Here is a 23,739-nt window from a genome sequence, read left to right as displayed (position 1 = left end):
CTGTCCTGGGCCTCTGGCCTCTGTGCTGCAGAGCGCGGCCTTCAGGCTGGGTTGCGCCACGCGCGCCCCGCCCCTATGTGGCTCTAGAGAGTGCAGAACCTGCAAAGTTAAACAAAGCCCCGCGGCGCGCAAAGACCACTCTCTGCTGCCTGCCCCCGCCTAGACTCCGAGAATTCGAAAAATTAAATCATTCTTGCGTGCTCTAGGTATGAGCCATTGAATGCACAAACCTGAGCAACTTGTTCAACACTCACAGGCTTCCTCTCCCTCCCTCACGTCGGGCCCTCCACTTGGAGCGCCCTCACCTCCCACTATAACCCCTCAATAGGCTGCACTCAGTCCCCTGGAGCCCTGCCCCTGCACTACCTCTTGGCGATTCTCCTGGTCCGGCCAGGGAATAAGGGACTGCGTGACCCGCTGGTCAGTCCGGCGGCGTGGCCACGGCCCGTCCTGGGACGAGCTGCAGGCGCTGAGAGCACTTAGCTCTGCCGCTCAGATTCCCCGGCTCTCTGTAAAGCCTTCTGCGACGGGGCAGGGGTGATTCATAGCAATTTTCCACGCAGCAGCCAGCTCAGTGCCTTACGCATACCTGTTTGCTAAATTCCCTGGGCTACTCCCACTGTTTCTCATTGTACCTCACAATCTTCTCTCCCTTTATTTTAAGCCATCTCTCCTTCAAGATTCAGCCCAAGGGTCCCTTCCTCAGAGTGTTCCAAATTGCCCCTCCCCTGGCCATACCACACAATCTCACATTACAGGTGAAAGAAAGGCAGAAGAGGAGGTTCAGATAGCTAAGAAACTTACCAAAGAACACAGCTAATTAGTGGCAGAGCCCAGAGGAAGGCCAACGACGCCTGGATCCCAGCTAAGCAAGCTTTTTGTTACCCCTCATTGCTTCCCTCTGCCCTGACTTGTATGGCACTTGAGGGCAGGCAACATCCCTTGTTGGCTCTTTGCACACAAGAACTGTACAAGGAACAACCCACTCCCCTCCTTGCCTCACTCTTCCTGCTTCTTCTTTCCCATCTTGTCCAGGGCCTCTGCTCTTCTAAGCTCAGAGACAAAAAGATCATTTTGTTCAAAGTTCAATGAGCAGCAAGAGCAAACAGAAGCTGACTTCACAAAGTCCTCTACACATCAGGATAAGAATGGTCTCAGTAACCTACCCCCCTAATACACACACATACACACACACACACACACACACACACTACTGTAGTCTTCGCCTTTTTCTATCCTCTTGGTAACTGAAGAAGTCAGAAGGCCATCTACACCTGCCCAAACCATCTTACTTTCTAATATCTGTTCCAGAAACACCTTCTTCTAATCTGCAGCCCAACAATCATACACACAAATTACTATTCAGCCAAGCAAAAATATATCATTCACAAGCACTAAATATTCTTATTTGAGGCAAAAAAAAAGGCTTATAAATGCAAGATCTCAAGTGGGGAGAATTTCAAATACACAATTACACCCCTTCCCAATTGAATTTTCTCCCCTATTGGAAGAAGCAAATGGACAAAAGGAGAGTGTTGGAGACACAGAGGGACAGGAATGGAAAAGAAAGAGGAGAAGAGAGTCAAAAATGTCAGAGATTGTGGGCGAGCCCCGGCAAGAGGGAAAGAGAGGGAAGCAGAGCCTGGCAAAGGAGAGAAGGAATGAGGGGGGGAGGTTGGGGGGATTTAGGGGGATGGGTGTTGGGGAGTTCCAGAGGGCAGCTGCTGACTCCAGGCATTCATAGGTACTGGGGCAGCCCCAGAAAACATGAACTTATACCCCAGAGACTCAGAGATGTGGCTTTTAGGGACCTGGACTGGAAATAAGATCCAGAAGCCCAGTGGCAAGTCTCTCTTAACCCCTAGTGAAGGTAGAGAGCTTCTGGCTCTGGCAGCAGCATTGGTGGCGCTCTTTTCACTTTAAGTACCACCTCACCATCATCACTACCACAAAGATGCCCTCTTTTCCTCCTCCTCCCTCTCCCTCCCGCCCCAAGCAGTAATTAGATAACTCTTACCCAAAACAGGAATGTAATTTGAATGTTCAGGGCAGTTTTCCCTCCCTTTGAAAGAGAGGATCCCTCCCTCTCCTCTGGCTGAAGAAGGGCTGGGTGCTGCCCCTTTATACATTCTAGAGCACCAGATCAAGAGAGGGGGAGAAAGAGAGGGAGAGGCAGTTTGAGGCTGGTCCAATTTGTCCCTGGCATCCTCCCTCTCTCCCTCTCTCTCTCTCTCTCTCTCTCTCTCTGTCCCCTGTTGGATTTTTTCTGCAGCCCCTCCTTCTGGCCCTGGCAGCTCTGCTCCCCTTCCTCACTGCAGCATCCTGCAGCCAGTTCTCCCACCCTTGTGATAAGGGACTGATATTGGGGTGCATCCTCCTGGTGATGCTTGCTTTCTAATGCGGGATCTTAGACTGATATGCCAGAGAAAGATCTGAGTTGGGGGTGGGTGGATGTCACAGAAGATGAAAAGAGAAACCCACCCAGGTAGCCAACTGATTTGCCGGGAAAACAACGCAGGTTGACACTGGAGGCAACTGGGAGACATGATGTGAACCTGAGTGCATAGGGAGCCAATTTAGGCAGAGGACTGACAGGTTGTTGGCTGGGGTTACAGTGATTGCCTTGGTAACATAAATACATAAAGACCGCATGATATATTAGAGAGAAGGTAGATGACTGAATATCACTCAACCTCAGTTTTCTCAACTGCAAAATAAGGGAATAAATGCTCACCCCATAGCACTGTGGGGAAGAGTGTGTGAAATAACATCAGAAAAGTACTTAGCACATGGCCTGGCACAGAGCCCCTTGCCCCCTTAACTTCCTTCTAGTGTTGGGCAGAGGAAGGGAAAGGGCTTGCCCAAGGTAACACAGCAAGTAGTGGAGTCAGGATTGGAACCCAGGTCTCCCAAACATCCCTCGAAGAAGGGTACTTTCCACTCCACTTCCTTCTCTAAGGCTGCCAAGGCTTTCCTTCAGGACTTGGCTGGGGTGGAAGTGGGGGGGGGGGGGCGGGTCAGGAGCTGACTCTATGCATATGTATATAGACACTCTATCACTTAGTGCCAGCCTCAAGGGCTCAGGCTTCTTCCTCATCCCTCTTCTCATCATCACTCAGGTAATCTCCCCCATGCCATCTTGGATTGATTCATTGTCACTTTAGTGCCACCTCTGCTGCCCAACTCTGAGACAGTGACTCACCCTCTAGCTGGCCAGGGCCTCTGCCCTCCAGGAAAAGGACTTTCTTCTTAATTGACTGCAGAAGTTTCAGCCACAGAGATAACGCCCTACCAGGCAGACTTAGAGCTGGAGGGATTTGAGGAGGAATCGAATAGCCCCCTATTCAAAAGCCACAGGCCCTTCATCCCCACAGTGCTTGGGGTGTTGCCATCAGAGTCTTCTCTCTAGATTCCTTATGATAACTCCTTAGGTGCCCTCAAGTCTCAGTGTTTCCAAAGGACTTCACTCGGGGCATCACTTTGCCGCATGTATACTGCCTGTGCTGTCTCTGGCACTGTGCTAGGCACTGGCGAGACATAAGGTAAGAGATGTCGTTGGCACCCAATGAGTGTTCACTACAAATTAAAAAAAAATAATAACATGGCAACTTGGAAAGGGGGAGAAGAACGCAGGGAGGGGTGAATTAGGAAGTCCCTATGAGGGGTGGAGGTGATGGGCAGAATGACTTCACATCAGCCCCAAGGATGGGTGTTGCGACCTGGAATTTCTTGTGGCCAGTGAGTGGTATTGCTAAAATTACCGGTGCAGGCATTTCTCTTAAACATAGCACGTTGATTAGGAAACGGAATGCTAACTGAACCCCTGTCCATCCTGTGCCTTTCTGGTCTGGCTTGGGGGCATCACCTGGTGGCCATATCTCCCTCCCAACCTCTGACCCCTCCTTCCCCAAAGGCCCAAATCTTTATGTTTGAAGAGAGTCAGGGAGAGGAGGAAGGAATGGAGGAGGAAGGAATGGACATCTTTAGGATTTTAACAGAGATAAGCACTTTACATATGTTTCCTCCTTTAAACTTCACAACCACCCCGCGACCTAAACCAGCGACTTGCCGAAGTGGCAGAGCTGGGATTCGAACCTATAATGACTCCGAAGCCTGCGCACTTTGCGCTGCAATGCGCTTTACACATGCACCGCAGCGAGTGCGGCGCGTCCTCTTCCTCCACCTCTACTTCACCTATTGTCCATCGCAACAGAAAGGAGGCAAGCGGAAGATAGGATCCAGATGTTTATCTGGCCGCGGAGCATTCTGGAGTGACCCTGTAGTCTGCTACAGTGGGAGGGGGCCTTAGAGTTTCCCCTAAAACTCTCCCCAGAGCTGCGCCGCCAGAAGTGCAAAGCACCTTCGGCGGCTCTACCGCCCCCTGCCGCTGGTGGCTCCCCGGGCCAAGGCTGCCGTTCTCAGGAGGGCTTGTGTGCTAAGAAAAAAAGCTCATCGACTGTCCAAGAGCTGTCGCGGACTGGTACTGGGCTACGGATAGCCTTGCCAGATTTAGTGACGTAAACGGGAGGAACACTTATAACACCCTACTATGTGTCCAGCATAGTGTCGGTGATTTCTAACAGCCATTCCCTTTTATGTAGAAAATTAGTTGCTTTGCAAAATAGTGAGCTCTCCATTAAGAGAAGTCTCCAAGCTAGATTAGAACAGGTTTCGCAAAGAGCTTGTCTGCAGATCCAAACTCCTTACGTCTTGAAACCAATAAAGCCCTCCACCCCTAACAGTTGCTCACTCTCTCCAATAGGGTAGGGAGAAGCACCCCCGCCCCCAGGGGCAGAGGTCAAGGCATGTGAAAGGGTCTGGGGGAGGGCTCAGGGAGGAGGAGCCTCGGGCGGGGTCGACAGTACGCTGAATCTGGGTCCCCGTGGAGCTCTCGCGCCCGGCGCCCGCCGGCGGATTCCTCGGACCTCCCAGTTTTCCTTGGTTCCGACTGGACCCCGCCTGGACCCAACTCATTCACTCCCTTTGCTTAAGAATGGCGCGTCAATAGGGGCAACACCCCGGGTCAAAGGGAAAAGAGCATCTGTGCCCGCAACGCTTCGGCCGCCCATCCCCCTTCCTTCCTTCCCCTCCTCCCCTCCGCGCCCCCTTCTCTTCCGCTGGGAGGGAAGGAGGGGGCGGGCTGTGTGTGTATGTATGTATGCACGCGTGTGTGTGCGCGCGCGCGCGCGAGTGCGGTACGTGTGTGTGTGCGTTCGGTGTGTGGCTGGGTGTGGGGTGTGTGTGAGCGGTGCATGTTTTAGTCCGAGTGCTTGGTGTAGAGTGTATTTGGTTTGCGGTCGGACGTCGAGCGTGTATTTGTGTGTGCAGGCTTGTAGGTTGTATGTTTCTGCAAGATTATAATGTGACTATGTGGGTGCAGTCTGGATGTGGGTGTGTTCGATGTATGTTTCTACCAGGGTTTGTGGTCATCCTGTGGTGTGTATGCATATGTGTGCAGTGTGTATATGTGCCCGTTGAAGCTTGTGTGTCTAAGTGTGTTTGGTGTGTGTTTATCCTTAGATGCGCTGTGTCAATGTGGGTTTACGGGTGGTGTTTGTTGTGGTGTGTAGTGTGTGAGTGTTTTCATGAGCAAAGTGTCTTTATTTGTGAGCCTACTTAAGGTGTATGTGTTCAAAGGTTTATGTGTGTGAGCATGCGGTGTGTGTGTGTCTTTGAGTGTGATGTGTTCATGTGTGTGGTGGGAATGCATGTGGCCAGTGTATGTGCTTAGTTGGAGGGCTGGAGACCATGTGTGTCTTGGAAGGGGGTTGCCGTGTGAGTGTATGAGTGTGGCGTGTGGGAGCACGGGGCTGTCTAAATAACCCAGGTGACCGTGTGTGTGCTTGATGTGTGTGTGTGTGAGAAAGAGAGTACTGAGGTGGGGGGCGTTGCATCAGGATTGGGACGAGGAAGGAGGTAGGGTCTGGCGACCAGGGCTGGGTCGCCTGCTGGCCTGATCCTCCCCCTCTGAGTCCGCCTGCCCAGCGCTGTGCATGCAAGGCCCGCTGGGGCAGGGTGTGAGCTTACCTGGCTGCTTAGAGGAAAGAAGAGGAGGGCGTCGCACCTGATTGGCCAGGTAGGGTGCCTAGAGCGCGGTCCAGGGGCTGGTGGGAGTAAACTGGAGAGATTCTTGGTCACTAACCTGACACCTCCCAGGAGATCCCAGTTGGTGCCCAGTGGAGCCCAACTATTTTCTTGGGGCCTGGCTGTTTCACACCTCCTTAGCTTTGTGTGGGTAGATCCAGTTGCCTGGAATCCCACCTGGGCCTCGGGTCAAAATTCCTACTTATATTTTTAAGACCTAACCCAAGAGTCACAAAACTTTCTCTGCTTTTCTGTACCCCTCCCTCCCCATTGAGGGCTACCTCTTTTGAGCCACCATAGTTACACTCTCCATACTTCTCATGACACAGCCATACATAACTGCAATTATTTGTCTCTCCTTTTAAATTCTGAGCTCCAGTAGAAAATGCCTAGTATAGAGTAAGAATAACAATAGTGATAACAATAATGTTACCATTTATTAAGTACTTGTGTACTAGGCACTGTGCTAAGTGCTCTTACATGCATTATCTTCTTGAGTCATCACAATGAGCCTGTGAGGTAGATAGAGGTATGATCATCGCTATTTTACACATCATACATCAAGCTCAGAGTAGTTAAGTAACTTCCCCAAGGTCACACAGCCAGTAGGTGGCAGAGCTGGAATTTGAACCCAGGTCGGCCATGCTTCTTAAACCTTTCTTCTATACCAGGCAGCCGTACCCAAAGTCCCCTGACTCCTGACAGGCATTGAAGTCTCTATCAAACAGTATCAATTCCCAACAGATCTTTCTTTTGAGTTTAGTGACAACAAGCACCAAGAGTGCTCAGTATAATTACTTTCTTTGTCTCTCAGACAGCTGATACCTTCTGCACCTAATTACCTGCTTTGTTGACACCTCAAAATCTTTAATTACTCTAGGCTCATAAGCACCTCACCAGCTCCAGTTCTGGGAGCTCTCCTTGGGTTGGTGCTGAAAGAAAGAGCAGAGAATGAGCATTTTCTCACCATAGGGTCAGGAGAATTTGGTATACAAGGGAATGGGGATGACGAGTCAGGATGGAATAAGGGAATAGTTTCATAGCTCCCCCGCCCAATTTTTATAGAATTACCCCCAGAAATTGGTATCCAGCGTATTTCAAGCAGAACAGTCATCTCCATATCAAACTGCACATAGAAAAATAAGCGGAGCCCTCCTCAGAAAAAATTCCTGAAAGGGCCCTATTTTGTATTATTCATGATTGGGGGGAGCACTGTGCTTGCCTAATGGGGCTCATGCTGCTCTAATGCCTTCCAAGCAGCCTCATCTGAGAAATCCAAATTAAAACAATACATCGCATTTTTTGGGGGAACACATTTATTGGTTGGGGGGGGGATTCTCAGCCAAGTCACAGCTAAAGGGCTGCTGGAAGCACTGGCTTCCAGCTCAGCCCCGAGGGAACCAGCCTAGACTGCTGCAAAGAGGTCAAGGGGTGGATAGAGAGGGACAATTCAACAGTGGTGAGTCACTTTGCCACTTTTCAGGGGAGAAAGTGAGAAGCATAATTTAAATTGCTACTGTTATTATTGTGCCCTTTCAACGGGCACAAATGAGCCTGGTGTGTGGACGAGAAGCAGCTGGAACATCCAGAAAGCTTCCCCCCAGCTGGGCCTGGGTCAGCACCTCATCCTGGGTGGGCAGAAAAATCATTGCCTAAACTACTACATAGCCAGAAAGTCTCCTTTTGAAAAAAAAAAAAAAAAAAGGCGGGGGGGGGCTAGAGAGGCAGTCTGAGTCACACGCAGCACAGACTAGCTGAAGCCCCTTCGTAAGTCCGTACAAAAACTTCATGCAAACTTTGGTGTCTCCCAGCATCTGGTCTCCGGCACTTGGCTTTCCTGCTGATGTGGAGCCAATCTGACACCTCCTCACTCTCCTCTGAATATACCAGCTTCACTTCCACTTCCTTACAGTCACTCCTGTGAGTCCTCTCCCTCTTCAAAGGCTCTCTCCCTGCCTCGCACCCCGATACACACACACACACACACAGAGCACTGGACCACCTATCTAAATCCTATTGTAAGTCCCACCTGGATTCATGAAGACTGTCTGGTTCACTCTAGCTCCTACCTGTAAACAATAGGGAACAAACTTCAACTTTGAAGAAGCCAAAAGCTCCAAGGTCGTGGCTCCAAAGATGCAGTCCTGGACCAGAGGCTCTAAAGTAGTGTGATGGAAGGCTGTCCTTGCTCCCCTGCAACCCATATAAATGGCAGGGTAGGAGGGGCCACGAGGACCCCTGTCAACACCGTCACCACCATGGATTAAACACGTAGACACACACAAACACACACTTTCCTTGGAGCTTAAAATCCTCACTAGAGGTCTCTCTCTCTCTTTGGAGTTCATAACGTGAGGATTACATGGGGAATTGTAAAGGTAAGAAAAATGCTTTAATAACTCCTATTACTGCCAAAAGTTTTAATAACCCCCATTGCTGCCAAATGTAAACAGAGATTTGCTTGTTTTCACCCTCAAAACAAGAACCTGTAGGAGCAGGGCACCAAAATGTGAATTTTATTGAGAGACATCTTGGTTTCCCCATGAGAGTAAAACCCTTTAAAGATCAGGACCTTCATCTTTTTCACGGGGGCACAGGAGCTTTGCAGTGAGAGAGCTTTGAGTTCGTATCCCAGCTCCATCACTTCCTTGCTGTGTGATCTTGAGAAGGTTATTTCATCTCTCTGAACCTCAGTTTTCTCATCTGCAAATTGGAGATGTTAACACCTGTCTTAGAAATGCTCAGATGACTGAAGGAGGTAAAATATTGAAAGCTTCAGCCAGATGCCTAACATGTACAGCAAATGTTCAAGAAAAGGTTAGTTGATTCCCTCCCTTGCTCTACGCCCCCCCCCCCCCATATAGCCCAGAGTGTCTCAACCAGTGTGTTCAGGGACTGAAGCCGACTGACTGAGCTGCCAATTTTCCTCATTACTGGTGTGTCTGACACTCTTGAAATAGCCCCTCTTCTTTTAGGATGATGTTTTGATCAGCCAAATGCAGCCCCGGAAGAACTGGACCCTAAGTCCAATTCTCACTCTGCAGTTTCCCCTGGCAGTGTTAATGAGACCAGGGTTTCAGATGTAATACTCCATACAGGAAAGTTTCAAACTACCTGCTCAGCGTCTAAAGTTCCCCACACCCCAACTACGGACTGAGCTCCCCAAGCCTTGCTGCAGACCCAGTCTCGGCCCCATCTCCTAAATAAGTGCCATTGTACTTAAGAGAATGGCAGCGTGAATATTTCCTGGCCAAACTGCCCCATGACTCCTGGGTTTTTTTTTTTTCTCACTTATACCCTAGACATTAAGAAGTGTTCCCAAGGCCACCCTTCTTCTAGCAGCCACCAAGGTTGGGGTATAGATGGGCCAATGAGGGGAGAGACGATGTTTCTCTGAGATAGTCTTTGCAGCACCTAAAACACAGCTCCAATTAGTTGTTATCTGTTCTCAGTTAAAGGAAAATAAAATCTACTCTTGGCAAAAAAATGGTAAAGTGAAAGAAGACCCCCATCTGTGCCCTTTCCTCCCTGATGCTGTTGCCTCCCTCTAGAGACAAAAACAAGTCACTGCAAGCCAGACCTGTATTTAAGGGGGGTGAAGGGAAGGTTAAGAAGTTGAGGGTAGAGGGTGGATATAATCCTAGAGAGGGATAAAGAGGCTACCAAGCAGAGAAGTGTTGAGATTCATGGCAGAAAAAGCTCCGAGAGGCCGGGCTTTGGGTGTTCCCAGTCTCTGGAAGATACCTTCACCTCCTCCCTTTCCTTCACCCCTCTTACTCATCCTGCATGCTACCCCTCACCCACCCTGGACTCCACCATGGAAGATAATCTATTAGTGAATCCCTCTGAGGATTTAGGAATTTAGAAAAACTTCTCCAGCTCCTACCCCTGTCTGCTTCTGAGGAGGTCAGAAGTAGCCTCTGCTTTGAGGAGGGAAGTGGTAAGGGTAAAAATTAAGGGTCAGCCATATACCATACAGAGAATAGTTGAAGCAGGGGTTCAGAATAGGCCCCTGCAATTTAAGGAGCTTCCCTGAGTGCAGGGACCTACTGGTTGCTGGGTGGTGGGTGCCCATCCCAAGGAAGCTGCGTGGTTTCTCAAGAGGTATATCTGGGACGTGACAGTAGCTGCCAAGGCTCATCAAACATGCCATCTACCTACTGCTGCTGATACATGTGAGAACAAATGATACTGCCAGAAGGAAACAGAAATCGTTTCCTAGTGACTCAGAGCCCCTGTGATGAGGACACAGGTGGTGTTTGCATTGCATCTTCCAGTTGAAATGTGTACCTTTTCATAGAAAGGAATCTATAAGTAATCAAATAAGTCAAAGACCAGAATTTGGACTCTGGACAAGGGAATATGACCAACATCACACTGACCACGTAGTAAATGTCAGCTGTATATCAGCATAGTGCCAGGAGCTTCGCAATTGTTATCTTTTTCAATCTCACTCAAGCTTTGAAATCAAACCAAAAGGGGTTGTAATCCTTGCTCAGCCACTGTGTGGCAGTGAGCAAGTTACTGAACTTCTCTGAGCTTTTTACTTTAAAAGAAAGATAATACTTAACCTCAGAGAGTTCTTATAAAAGTGAAATGAGGTTGTTTATGTAAAATGACTAGTACATAGTAAATATTTGCAGAAGGAATAAAACACATCTTTTGATAACTGAGCCATAGAAGGCATTTAGTGTAATGATATCTACAATAATAATAATAATAACTATTATTATTATTTATAACCTGGAAATGCAGGCATTATTATATCATTTTAAGAGAGGTTAAGTAACTTGCTCACAGCAACACTATAAAAGCAGTACTGCCTCCTTCCACCCAGTGTTAGGGGACATTTCATGGTCATTGGGAAGATCACATTTGGCTGACCTGGTCTAGTCATTACATTTAAACTAAAATTTGAAGAAAAAAAAATCCCTCAGATTAAACTATGTATAGTAGGATTGTAGATCATTGTGTTGACTATTTGCATGCCATGGGCCTTCAATTAGTCTTTTTAAAACCTTCTTAAATTAGAAGCGTAATTTAAGAAAAAATTTTATATCGAATTTAGGAAACAGAGAAAAAAGTAACTATTATCCCACCAACTTAATAGAATCTCTTACTTTATTTTGTTGCTGGATTTTCTTCTAGTCTTTTAAAAATGCATATTTGACACAGTTATAATCATACTGTTTTCCATGTTGCTACATATTCTTCATAAACACCATTTTTCTGGTTGTATACTAGTCCAACAAGTGGATATGTCACATAGTTTATTTCACCATTCCACTATTGTTGGACATTTAGGTTGTCTTAGTAGATAAGCGTGAAAAAAGGAATGATGTTGCTTTCACCATTGCCATAATCACCCTCAGAGACCTGATGTCCTGCTCTATCAATGCCCAATATGCTTTCTGTCATTTGATAGTTAAGCTTGATGAATGTCAGCTGTACTGCTGGAGCCTAAGGTACAATTGCAAGAGCATTATTTTCCGCCAGTTTTCATCACACAGATTCTGCATTTTATCCTCATGGTGGGTAAAGCGTGGGGCTAACCTAGGAACCTAAGCTCTAGAGTGTCACATTTTTTTCCTACGGAGAAATGTCTTTTGAGGTGCAAACAAGTGATTTATGAAGGAACTTTGAGAAGTCCTGCCGTTGGTGAAGGAGAGTGCTAGTCTGATACCATGACCAGGGGAGTAGGATGTCTCATTGGCCAACTTGCTGCAGCTCTGGAAAATAATCCTGTTGCAGCTCAACCAGGCCTGGCCTCAGCAAATCAACTGGGTCCCATCTCCAAGAAAAGATCAAATTTGTATGTAAAGTGGGCCCCAGGGTCTCTTCAGCTTTAGAATTTTGGCTGCTTTACAGAAGTCCAATTGTCTGAGGCTAAATCCAATGCCAAGAGTGAACTGGGGAGAGAATTTCAAGTGGGTCAATTGTGCTGTCCCTTTCTCTGGGAAAGAGGACCTTTTCTGGGCCCTCATTCTTCCCAGATCTCAATGATGCCTTTCCCAAATGTCTTCATATGGTCATCCATTGCCCATTGCCACCCTCAAAAGATTGCTCTGACATACCACCTATCTCCTGGGCAAGGTGAGGTGGGTGAAGAAACATTTAGAATATGTCCCCCACTCTTCCTAGTCAGTGGCCAGCCACTTCCCCCCACCCCTGACTCCTGAGGATTTCTGGAAGGCATTTGAGGGGAGGCACCAAGGGAAATTATAGCCCTACAGAATATCACTAGTTACCCACAAAGTTACCCTTCATGTTGCACAGCATTTCTTAGGGGGAGTGTAATGAATGGGTTCTTACCTGGTCAAAAAACTGTAGCCAAAGACTAATTTCTTATTTCAAAGTGATGTTGTGTGACCTAAGTGGGATCACACTTGTAAAGGACTGAGCCTAGGGCCCAGCATCTGGGAAGTGCTTCACAGTTATTAGCTGCTGTTGTATGAGGAATAGAGTTGGTGTAGACAGTGGTGTGCCACTGGCATATGTAGGGGGATACGTAGTCTCACCAGACTGGAAATATAGTAGCGAATATAAGGTTTTGCACTTGGGTTCAAACACCAACTAAATACAGAATGGCAACTCTAAAAAGAACTTGAGTTTACTTAAAAAAAAAAACGTAGCTTCAGTTGAAAGTACTTCCAATATAAATAAACTATTTTTGTGAATTGTGTAGCATGTACATGGGATTTGTGTGTGGTGTGTGCATGTGTGATGTGGATATATTGTGTTGTGTGTGAAAAGTATGTGATTCATGTGAAGTACGTGTGTCTGCATTCGTGACTTTGTATGTGGACACGTGTGGGTGTGGGAATGTGTCACTTGACGGGGATATGTTCTGAGAAATGCGTCAGGTGACTTCATTGTTGTGCGAACATCATAGAGTGTACTTACACAAACGTAGATGGTATAGCCTACTACATACCTAGGCTATATGGTACTAATCTTATGGGACCACCATCATACATGCACTCTGTCATTAACGGAAATGTCGCTATGCGGCACATAACTGAAGGTATGTGTGTGTTTATGGCTATGTATCTGTGTACCATGAGTGTGATGTGGGCTTCCAAAAGAGAGAAAGTCAGTCCTCCAGGATTATATTTATGGGGGCACAGTTGGAAATCCTCTTTTGGCCAGGTCACTGGGCATTCACAACTTGGAGCATGTACAAAGAAGAGCAGCTACATGCAGGTAGGAGCCTTGCAGCCATTTCATATGTTAAACAGATGAAGGAACTGGGAGGTTTGGCCTGGATAAAAACAGGCGAGTGGGGATGGGGGAATGAGGAGGGCTGGTACTGTTCCCTCGGAAGGATCAGCACCAGGGCCAGAAGGACATAGATTTGGTTTTAGTTTAGAGAAAAGCCTTCTACTTCTAATAGACATGGTTGTCTTTAGATGGCGATGGGTTTCCTTCTGTGATGGTGACCCCCTCTCAATGGAGTAATTTATAAAGAAGTGTTTATATCCTTGATCTCATTGGAGTCACACAACAGCCTTATAGGCCAGGCAGGGGTGGAATGGTTCCGACTAACCCCTTTTTAAGGGTAGGGTGTTTCAAGAGTAGGGGAAAGCCTTAAAATCCATCTTATAAAACTCCCTTATTTTTCTTTTTTGATTCACTAGGATGACAAACTTGAAAAAATATACAGAACAAAAAATTAAACTCTCTGTGTGTATGCAGATTACTTTCCTTTTAAGAGATCTTGTGGCCTGCCAGAGACTGTACTCGAAGCTGCTAAGCATGCTGCCATCCCTTACAGTAGGTCAGACTCCTGGGATGGCTCTTAGCAGGGTGCTGAGGCTGGCAAGAACTAAAAGCAGCTTTCTGCTGAATTAAGTTGCTGAGGCCCCTTCTCTTTCTGCCTCCCCTCCTCCACCCGTGAGAGAGCAGAGGAAAGAGGAGACAACCCCAGGTTTGGTCTGGCTGGTGACCAATGACGCACTTTCACCAATATAGATTTTGGAGGTGGAGACTATGGAAAAACAGGTGGCAGTGGGGGCAGGTGGCAGCCTGGAGGGGGTGGGGCCTATCAAGGGGGAGTGAAGGACAGTGTGGGTGGGGGTCCTGGGAAATCTCAAAAAGAAAATATCAGTCTCCTGAAACTTTAAGGAGGAAAAAACATTGGTTTCTAAAATGTACTTTATAGAAGCAGTTACAGGAAAGGGGTGAAATGCCACCCACATATTTAGACCCGTGCTGTGATCTTTGCACACCTATGTCCTCAACTCTACAGGAATAGGGGAACCAAGTATTTATCTCAAGTACCCAAGGAAAGATCCATACTAAAGACCCCAGGCCTCTGCCATTGGGCAGTTTGGGGCAGTGGGCAGTTGGCCCAGCCTCAGCAGAACCAGATTTGCTGCCAACTCCTTGTCTGACCTTGGGCGGGCCTTTCTCATCTCTGGGCTTCAATGTCACCATCTCTTAAACGAAGGGGTTGAATTCGACGACGCTAAAGGGGCCCATGTCGGCATTCTGTAGTTGAGACTGGGACAAAGGGGACAAGCTTCAAGGCAAAAGGACCTCCCCACCGCCATCTTCAGGGTCCCTGGGCCCTTCTTCCCCTGCCAGGGACGTTTATCCTTGGGCATTTAGGGCCCTTGGGTTGCAGGACAGCGCTCCTGCGCCTCTGGCCCCAATGCTTTGGGTGTCCCTGAGAGAGGCTGAGCCAGCGACTCCGCCCCCGCACTCTCCCCGTGTCCCACTGAGCCATTAGCAGGATTGCTCGCTGTTCCCGGCAAAGCTGGTGATTTATGCGGGGCCTCGACGGGGCAGTCCCTTGAGCCAGGAACAATTAGCTAAAAGCCAGCGGGAAGGGAGGCAAGGGGGCAGCGAGCCAAGCCCCAGGGCTCCTAACCCAGCTGCAGCCGCGGGCCGCCCCGGCCAAGCACCCCAGCCCCCCAACTCGGTGGGCCCCACTCACCACGGCGGGGGCGGGGCTCAAAGGCCGACGCGAAAAGGCAGTCCAGAATCCACGCCATGACCCGCGCTCAGTGCCCGGCAGCCTCGCAGCTAGCTTCCGCGCCGTACCCCGCACGGGCCGCCCTAAGTAGCCCCCGCTGACCACGCCCTGAGCCGCACCCTGCACCCAGCTAAGAGTGTCTTGGTCACCGGACACCTCCAGCATGTCACGAAGGGGGCAGGGCCTCAGGGGAGCCCCCCCCTCCCGCCAGAGGAGAAGCCGCTGGTCCTGCAGCCCCTTCCCCCACGCGGAGGGAGGCCAAGGCTTAGCTCTTATCCCAGGAAGCTTTAACTCTGAGGGCGGGACCCTGCCCCTACCCCAGGGAGCCCAGAGTCTGAGGGGAGACGCCATCTCAGCCCTGGTGAGCCAGGAATCTGAGAGGGAGGGGAGGTCCCTGCCCCTAGAAACCCTTAATCGGCCGCATAAAAGCGGGCCTGTCCCCAGAAGCTGGAATTTGAGGGCGAGATGGTGCACCTGTCCCAGGGAGCCTCAGATTTGAAAGTGAGGCTATCTCAGCCCCAAGAAACCCCACGTTTTAGAGGAGACATCATCTCAGCTCTTAGAAGGCCCAATCTAGGTGGGAAGCGGTGTCTTCCCCAGGAACCCTGAATCGGAAGGGGAGGCACTGCCTCAGCCTTGGGTAGCTCCAAATCTGATTTTAAGTCACTGCTCCATTCTAGAAGACCAAGAATGTGAGTTGGAGAAAAGAGTTTTGTCCCCCTAGGAGCTCCAAAGCTGAGTGGAATTTTACTGTCCCTGCCCTGTGGATCCCTCAGAGAAGAAGGAGATGCTTTCCTGCCGGGGAACCTTTGTTTTGAGGGGGTTGATGACCAGGCGAGATAAAAGAATGCTGTGTCAAGTACGTATATATAAATATGGGGTGCCCGTCAGTTGCTGCTGACTTATGGATTCCACTGCCTATGCTTTTGCTCAGGGCACTGGCATAGGAGGGGCACCAACATTTATTTTTAGAAAGTATTTGATATTTGATATTTCAATGGGGGGTGGTAATGTGTTGGATTTCATTACACTTCTTTTATGGCTTTGTATTTTTAAATTTTAAATACATATGGGGGCACATACTATAATAGGTTCAGTGTTTGGGGCGTCTGATGGTAGTAAACCAGCCCTACCCTTAAATCCTGGGGTAGAGGCAGCCACCAGGGATGGGCCATATTGGGCAAGAGGGGCTTCTAAACAAAATTTCCTTTTCTGTTCAAGTCCAGGGACCCAAATTAATTTCTCCCCAAATTCTCCATTGGCAATTGTACAGACGTGACTCTGTGCCTGTTTTCCTCCAATGAGAAAATGGGGCTCTGTCAATCAAAATGCTAGTGACGAGATAGAAAGAAATATGAAAAATCCTCTTCCAACAGCTCAATTGCAGTCCTGAGGAGTGGAAGCTGCAATCACAGGTCCTTTGGGGAGAGCAGTTATTACATTTGCTTTGGGAACCAATGATATTAGCATTAACGCGGCAAAAGGGGTGCATAAAATGGAAAAATCATCTGTACTTTGCCATGCAATTCTTAGCAAAGTAGAGCTGTAGTCAAGAGTTTAAAGGGCTTCCACATTCTTTTTTCTTCCTTTCTGGGAAACATGGTACCTCTCTGCCTTTGCACCAATTTCTAAATCATTTCCAATTTTCTCTGTTTTTTAAAAGCAATCAAAGATAACAAACATTCACCAGACCTGCCCTTTTACCAATTTCTGCAGTACAAATACCCAGTCATCCAAACCAAACAAGTCTGACATCTAGAAATGTCCAGTTTCAGGCTCTGGATATTGAAATCTTGGCCTTACCTCTTCCCATGAGCTTATCTACCACCCACTTTTGTAATGGCCTCAATACATTTCTTTTTTTTTTTTTCCTGCTGAATGGGCTTTGTGTTTTTGGTTCCCTCTTGGCATAAAGGCTGCTAGTCCTGTCCAATCCCATGGGCCTCAGTAACTAATGTTTCTCTGCTTCCAGAATAGCTCTACCTGAGGTACAAATTCATGACAACTATCCTTCTCTGTTGCTTTTTCTGCAAGAGGTGTGATGTGGTACAGGAAAAAAGCTAAGAATACTCACAGACCTAGATTGGAAGCCCAGTTCTGCTATGTTGTACTGGCTATGTAATCTTAGGAGGCTTGGTCTTATCTGAGGCTTGGTCTTCATCATCTGTGAAATGGGGATGTTAGTAGTCGTGAACAAGCTCCAGGCAAACTAAAGCCTACTCTTTTGGAAAAAAAGAGAAGAGGAAATATAGAGTTCAGAATTCTCAACAAAAATTTATTTAGCAGTCAATATAACAGTTCTTCCCCCTCCTTCTTCTTTGACCCACCTCCTCTGCCACTTAATTACTTAGTGTTAAGTTTCCTTTGAAAATCTTTACTGTAACTGTCACGTAATGGGGGAATGCATTCATCCATCAATCCATCCATTCATTCAACAAATGTTTATTAAATATCCTGTCTGCAAGATATTGAGCTATGTATATAATGTTGATTCACTCAATGAATTATTGCACAATTATTTTTAAATGTATAATTTGGAAACCTATATGATAATCTGAAAATACACTTATGATTATTTTAAATGAAAAATAATCAAAATGCAAAATGTATGCACACTATTATATAAACAATACAAATAAATAATAAGCCTACACATAGAAAAAAAAAAGGCTAACAGGAAGCACACCAGAATCTTAATAGTGATTGTATTTAAGCAATGCAATTATGGGCAATTTTTAACTGCTTTACTATTTGCATATTTTAGTATTATCCAAATTTTCTTTAATAAACATATATTATTTTATGGAGTTAGAAAATACTACTTATAGAAAGAAAATCTATAACCTTGTCTCTGCTGAATAAAGGACTAGGCTAGATAGGGGAATGACTGGGGCCTTTAGGCTGGGGTTGTGCCACTGGTACAGGGCACTGGGGCTGGCTTTGATGACCCAGAACAAGCTGAAAGTTGGTCTGTGAGTAAAATGCAGGACTTTCTTCCTGTGCAGGGGCAAATAACCAGTTATGGCACCTCATTTCCAAGACTGCAGAAGTCCTTAGCACCCTTATTGAGCAGCCAGGAGCCTGCTAGCCTGGACCTACAACTCCTCACCCCAAGATGTGTGCTCACAAGGGACGCGCTGGGTATATCTGCCTTCACCCTGACAGCCCAAGGCCTAGAGTTTGACAGCTTGCTGCTGCATTTTTTTTTTTTTAAAGATTGGCACCTGAGCTAACAACTGTTGCCAATCTTTTTTTTCCCTCTGCTTTTTCTCCCCAAATCCCCCCTGTACCTAGTTGTATATATATTCTTTTAGTTGTAGGTCCTTCTAGTTGCGGCATGTGGGATGCCACCTCAGCATGGCCTGACAAGCGGTGCCATGTCCGCGCCCAGGATCCGAACCAGTGAAACCCTGGGCCGCCGAGGAGGAGTGGGTGAACTTAACCACTGGGCCACGGGGCCGGCCCAAGCTTGCTGCTTCTTAAGGGTCTCTCAGTGCAATTCCAATTAAAAGCCAAGCAATCTTCTCGTTACTTAGGTCATTGTTTACCATGATGTCTTTAGCAGGAAGAAAATATATTCTAACTGGGAAGAAGGCACAATGATGAAGTCAAGCTGGGGGCTTTTTGACTGTGAGAAGAAAGGTTTCAAATCTTCCTATCTTTTTTTCCTGAAGCTCAAAAGTACTTAGCATCTCAGGCAAACAGTTGCTAATTAAATGAGATTCCAAGAACTAAAGGCCCATAAACCTTGTCATGGATCAGGGTTTCCCAAAGTATGGTCCATTGGATAAGATGCATCAGAATCACTGGGATGTGCTATAACAATGCAGATTCCTTGCTCCCACTCAAGACCTACTAAACAAGAATTTCTGGGGGGCGGGACCAGAAAATAGCATTTTTAGCAAGCTCCCCGTGGGGGCTCTTATGCCTAATAAAGTTAAAGAAACTCTAATGTAGAAGAAAGAAGTCCTTCCCTGAAAAAATTCTCCACCACTGTCTCTTCCCATTGCACTCTAGCTGCAAGGAACACTGGGGCAGCCATCTGGACAACTTGATCCCTTTAGCCCCACTCTACTTCCTTTGGTTGCATGGGTAAATACACAGCATGAGAAATTGAGCAAACCTCGAAACTTGAATCCTGGTAGGGTCTAGTGGTATTCAAAATAAGCATACTCCATAAATGTCATCCATTTGGATTTTCTAAGAATCCTTGTGTATGTCTATACAGAATCTTTCAGTCAGGTTATCTCATTTGGACTGCCTACATGTTGGGTTCCTTGCGTCATGCAAGAGGCAGTTGAAGCACAATGGAAAGAGCACGGCATTTAAAATTAAAATATCAGGAGTGAGGCTGGGCATGCTGACTGACCAGCTGGATTATTGCCAAGTATGTCTGCTTCCCAACCTGAACCCCAGGTTCCTCTATGAAATGGGGATCCTTGTCCCTCTGCTTGCCTCCCTCAACAGGTTCTTATGAAGGTCTCCCCAATTTCAGGAGTGAGATAACAAAGGACTCTACCCCCAGGCCCATGGAGAGAATTGGCAGATTAACAACCCTGCCTCCCAACACTTTCTTTTGAGGAGTCCTATCAGAAGGTCCACATGGTGTGTACAGGGATCATATGTGTTCTCTAAAGGAGGCTCTAAGCCTTAGGACCTGAAGACTCTGCCTCCCTGCTTTTCCGTTTGGAAAAGATTTATCTGGGCTCATGGTGAACATATAGTGAAATCATGGGGGACATTTTGGGACCTCTCTAAATCTGAGAAGGGCCTCAGTTTTCTCATTTCTCAAATGGGGTTGTACAAGGAAAACTTGAAGTTCTGTTCCAGCTACTTAGCATTCCTGGGATACATTGCTTCCACAGCACTTTTTCCCCCGCAGCTCTATTACTTCCAAACATTTTCATATCACCAACGCCTGACAAGGTCCTGGCACCATCTTTGTGAGGTAGAAATAGGAGAGAATTATTCCCATTTTTTAAGTTAGAAAAGCTGAGGCAAAAGAGGGCAAGTGACTAACCTAAAGTCACCCAGGGGAGTAGAGATGATCCGAGACCAGCCTCTAGATCTCTTGCCCCTCTGCCCATTATTTTCCTGTACTCCTCACTAGATCCCAAGAGCTGTCTGTCAGTGTGCTGACACCACTCAGGAAAATGCAAGTTTCATCCTGACACCAAGAAGACAGAGCTACGATTACGCTTTAGTCCCCAAGGAGGCAGAGAAATTGCTTTTAGTTGACAAGTGCATCTCCCACACACGTACCCCTCTGGTTGAATGAAAAGATAAAATCAACTTAAAAATCCCAAATGCTCACTTAATTTTGTAAAGCGTTTTGCTCTTTGAGCTAGGGGGTAGGAAGGATGAGAGAATTTTTCAACTCTAGAAGTCTCAACAGGGTGTGGGGGAATAGTAAAAATTAAGGGGGAGCACAGAAAAAAATGCCAGAAAGAAGAAAAAGTAGAGAGGTTGTCTTTTAGTTTTGTGCTGTAATCAATAAGAGAAAGTGGAGTTATCTGAAAAAAAGAAAGAACTGGGGTGTGTATTTATGCCTTTGAAAAACTACAAAAGATGTGAGCCACTGAGGTTTCCATTATAGATGAAAATTCTGTGGCTTCCAGCAGCAAGAGTCTGGGGGCTGGGCAGGGGGACTATCCACTTTCTTGTGTTACCAGAGACCTCCAGGCCTGGGGCCAGGGAAGCATTGCTCCTGAGCTTTACTAGGTCATCTCTGCAAATCACCTGCCCTTATATGTTTAAGTGCGGCAGCTCCCAAGGTGCTCTCATATCTATTTCCTATCTGAGCTTCGTACAGCTTTGGGAGCTTGGCAGGACAGAGATTAGCACAACCCCCGTTTTATAGATGAAGAAACTCGAGCTAAAGGAATGGAAGTGACTTGCCCAAGGTCATTCTGCTGCTTTTGTTTTTGTTTGGAACCTGTACTTAAACCACTGTTTGTGCCTCCTTCTCTTGTGCTTGGCTCCTCACACTACCCATATCCAGACTGAAATCTGGTCTTTAGAACTCATGTACTGCCTGACTCCCTTTGGACTCAAGATTGGAAACTTCCCCCTAGCTGAGAATTGCAGAGCCCTTAAAAAACTTCCCAGCTAAGAACATCCTTATTCTTAGAAGATACGTGCTGGAGTATTTAAGTGTCATGATGCCTGTAATATACTTTCAAAGAGAGAGAGAGGAAGGAGGGTATGCAAATATGGGAAATTGCTAATGAGGGTATGTACAAGTATTTATTGCACTAGTCTTTCAATTTTACTGTATGTTAAAATGTTTGAAAATACAAACTAGGGGGAAATATCACCACCTACGTAGCCACTCCAACTGCCTGTGCTAAAATCTGAGGGTCAGTGGTGCATCTGTTCCCACAGAGTTCCACCTCAGGACTCCACCAGGATGGCCCAGCCCCAAACACAGAACTGGCTCAGCAGGCAGGGCGGGCTAGACTCATGAGTGGTTTTGATGTCTTAAATGGAGTTTGGATGCTGGGAAATGGCTGCATGTACTGAGTGGGAGTTTAGGGGGAAAGATTTGGTGGCAAAGCAGCTAAATGGAAGCCCTAGAAAAGGAGTCCCTCCCAAAATTTTAATCAGAGCTGGAATTTTTCCAAAAATAGGTTTTTTTAAATTTCAGGGTTCGCTCATTAAGGCTGAAAGTATCATTAGGAATAATGTAGTCCAGTCTCCTCACATCCCAGGGGGAACACTGAGATCCAAAGAGGGAAAGTGACTTACCCAGCATCGCCCAGCAAGTTAGTGGCTGAAATGGGACTAGAAGCCAAGTGTCCAGCCTTCTAGTCCAGAGCTCGGTCCATTACATCACACTGTCACCCCACCTTGGGTTTGTGGGTTCTTCAAAGGTCATCTGCCCACCCCAGGATGTGCTCTCTGCAGACCAGCTTGGCACTTGGGGGATTTGCAGTCAGCGACAGTTCCTGCTGCTGAGAGCAGAGCCAGGCACCTGAAGATGGCGCCTGTCACATCCCATTGCAATGAATGACTTCCCTCTGAAACTGAGATGGGCCAGGAGCAATCTGGGAGCGGCACCTGGAGAGCAGTGTCAGTCCAGGCCTGCACAGCTGGAACGCCATGGACATTCAAGGCAGAGGAGGTCATGGAAAATGGCCTGAGAACTGTTTGCTGGGGAGTTTTCCACCTCTCTCAGACCCCAAGTGATTTATTGATTATATTCAGGGCAGCCACTCTGGTTCATTGGTTTAGCTGCCATTACCCCCGAAGGGGCGGGGGCGGGGGCGGTTTGTCTGCCTGCAGCTTCTCCTGGTCGGTCTGCTCACAGGATTGGTTCATGGGACAGCTTAGCTGGACCCTCGTGAGCCTGTCGGTATTAATGGCATTTGACTGTAGATCATGAGAAATCACGTCAATAGCTTCGGGTGGGAGTGAATGGAGCAAGCAGGAGGAGGGCAGAGGAGAGGAAGGGAGAAGAGCAAAAGGGGAGGGAAGAAGAGGAGAAGGGGAGAGGAAAATGCAATGAAGGAATTCTCTTGCATTCTCTTGCATACCAACCTGTGACATTTCTGAGCCTGTAGCTTCTCTCACTTTTAATCACCTCCTTTGTTAATTGCCATTTGTCAATGCAAATAAATCTTTCTCCACTATAACTCAATCCTGGGACAACTCAGGTGTTAAACAGGGATTCAGGGCTAACTCCAGAGCCCTAGTTTTCCTTATCTAGTGAGTTGTTTGTCCTTCTCCCCTGCATTCCTACATCTCAGGCACTGTGGAAACTGGTACATGAACACCAGCGCTGGCCCCAGCACAAAAGATGCTAAGGGTTGACTTTGTCTTCCAAGCTGCTTAAGGTCTGGCACCCACCCAAGGCCCCTCTCTATTGTAGGAGAGTGGGGCCCAGCACTCTCTCCTAGTTTCAAGCACCCAGGGCTTATAACTGCCCTGCTGTTCCACCCTCCAAATCCCAAGAGACTTGTCAGACCGTAAGCTAAAGGGCAAGGCAAGAAGGCAGCATCAGAGCTGTATCTGCCTAGGACCAGAAAGCAGCCATGCTGGAGAGGAGGGGCCATAGCTGGGGCCAGATCAAGTGGCAGTAAAGCCATATGACGCATTTGGCAGATTTTGTGTGCATGTCAAAGAGCTGAAGACCAGGCTGTATTCAGAAAGTCCTTCTATTGCTCTCAATGGAAGAAACATTTGGCTAGATCACAGAACTCTGAGCCCCCTGTGTCTTAGCAAATAACAGGAAGTCCCAAGGGTCTGAGTGACTGTGGACCCTGACTTTGTTTTCAAGAGAGACTCCGAGGTAGCAATTTCAGGGAGGAAAGTGGGGAGGAAGAGACTGTGTGGCATGGGTACATGTCATAGATGAAAGGCTCTTCTAGCTGGGCCATGCTCTGGGGCCCAGTATCCTGGCACTGAGGCTACAGCTCCCTTCTACCTCCTTAGGGAAAGAGCCGCCAGTATAACCCCCCAAATCAGCCACCTTGCTGTCCTCAGAGACTGTCCCTCAAATCTACTCAGTGATAGTGAGATGCCCCAAAAGGTATGGGGGTCAGGAGTGGTGATAATAGTGCTCAAGGCCAGGTTCAAGGACTGAATGCAGAACCTTGGCCTCTGTTTTCTTTGTCATTCCCTCCAACCTCAAAGGAAGAAGGGATCCCATCTGGGACCTTCCTCACTGATGCTCATCC

The 23,739-nt window shown here is 47.4% G+C and overlaps 1 protein-coding gene across 7 annotated transcripts in view; it reads right to left on the bottom strand.

Annotated features, from left to right (window-relative positions):
• The window catches only part of ARHGAP36 (Rho GTPase activating protein 36), a 132,752-nt gene that overhangs the window by 16,392 nt on the left and 92,621 nt on the right, over positions 1-23,739 (bottom strand). For 2 of the 7 annotated variants that reach the window (XM_070256657.1, XM_070256663.1), the window contains exon 1: positions 367-503. The exons of 3 other annotated variants lie outside the window; for them this stretch is intronic. The gene's annotated coding sequence lies outside the window, so the exon portion shown is untranslated. Of the gene's footprint in view, positions 1-366; positions 504-804; positions 1,081-23,739 lie in introns of those variants that run through there. 2 more of the 7 variants (XM_070256661.1, XM_070256655.1) reach the window with 2 other exon arrangements.

The sequence above is a fragment of the Equus caballus genome, chromosome X (assembly GCF_041296265.1).
Source record: "Equus caballus isolate H_3958 breed thoroughbred chromosome X, TB-T2T, whole genome shotgun sequence".
NCBI classification, from domain to species: Eukaryota; Metazoa; Chordata; class Mammalia; order Perissodactyla; family Equidae; genus Equus; species Equus caballus.
Note: the sequence above shows the minus strand (reverse complement) of the source record. Positions and strands in the feature narration are given on the sequence as shown.